The sequence below is a fragment of the Alligator sinensis genome, unplaced genomic scaffold (genome assembly GCF_000455745.1).
Source record: "Alligator sinensis unplaced genomic scaffold, ASM45574v1 scaffold593_1, whole genome shotgun sequence".
NCBI classification, from domain to species: domain Eukaryota; kingdom Metazoa; phylum Chordata; order Crocodylia; family Alligatoridae; genus Alligator; species Alligator sinensis.
Genome location: NW_005842415.1, coordinates 824,142 through 825,512, shown reverse-complemented (window position 1 = coordinate 825,512; position 1,371 = coordinate 824,142). Strand labels below are relative to the sequence as shown.

Sequence of the window (1,371 nt, the reverse complement as noted above, 5' to 3'; positions counted from 1 at the left end):
GGGGCAGTTAGTAATTTGTTGAGGAGAAAAGTAAAGTAGCCCACGCAGAATTTTTCACTCCTGTGGCTAGACTTCTTTTGGTATCAGAACTAGTTCATTTAAAGCTAGCTCAGGTATCTCTACACTTCACTGCCTTCTGCAGCGTAGGTGTACAGAGTGACTATAAAGGGAAACAAGGAAGCTGACTTCACCTGCATCAGAGGAGAAGCAAACAAACTGAATGAAACAAGAGAGAAATGCAAGAAGTGTAAGCTTTAAAGTTGATTTTTGTCTGTTTAAATAATTCCTAGTGGAGTTTGATATTCAGGACTTTTAGTGTCCATAGTCAGGAATGACAGGTGAGACACTGCAACAAATAGGGGCTCTCAGTGAATTACACTGTGCAGCTAGGTACAGAGAGCCAGAAAATCTGAGGCTAAATCGATTCAGTCTTTACAGGTTAGTTAAAATGCATAGATTAAACTGAGAAACAATGGGACACACATTAACCCTTGGTTCAGGAATGCAGTCACACGGCTGCAGTGGTTCAGGCCAGAATCTGGGAGGTACTAGAGCACAGCTCTCTGGCACTTCATCTTCCTGCTGCCCCCAAAGTCTCTAGCATTTGCAGTCCAGCATCACAGAAGCAGGACTCTTCAGGGTTGCTCATCACTTCCTCTTCCTGCTTCCAGGTGCCTCTGGGATTTGTAGTCCACACTTCATCAACAGTAACTTTCAGTATGTTTGGCAGGGCAGGGCAGTTAAGTACTCAGGGGAAGGGAGGTTTAACCCCCATCCCTGGCCCCAGACCCCAGCTGGGGTTTGCTGGGGGAGGGGCAATCCTTGCCTCTTTCACCCCTTCTCCCTCCCCCTCCCTCCAACCCTTGTCTACTGGAGCAGATAGCGCAGCCCAGCCCAGTGCTGGAAAGCATGCTGGGGGGACCATGATTTAACTTGAACCAGGAAGGGGTCTGGGACAGAAGTTTCATAACACGGATTAACCCAAATCAGTTAAGTATGATACTACATTCAACCAGGTGCATCTGAAACAAGGTTCAGCCATTTTGAAACTGGTTTATGTGTTCTGAACTTCTGTTCTTTTACAGGTTTAAACCGGTTTTTGATCATTTAAAATGGTTTATGTGTAACTTCTCTCTCTAGCCTACAGGTGCAGATGAGACTGGTGTTTAATGCTTGCTATTATCACCGGTGACCCCCGCCACAAATAGAGGTTGGAGACACATAAATTGCAATCTGTTGTCAGGAAAGAAGAGCACTTGCTAATGCCAAATGTATTTAATTTGAATATGATTGAGACATACTAATAAAATATTCAGACTGAAGTAAGCCTTAAAAAAAGTCATGCAATCAACCAGCTTTTACCTGTTAAGA

General features: G+C 44.3%; 1 protein-coding gene across 2 annotated transcripts in view; it reads right to left on the bottom strand.

The window, feature by feature from the left end:
* FGF14 (fibroblast growth factor 14) overlaps window positions 1–1,371 on the bottom strand; it is a 747,107-nt gene that overhangs the window by 477,647 nt on the left and 268,089 nt on the right. The gene's annotated exons all lie outside the window — the stretch shown is intronic.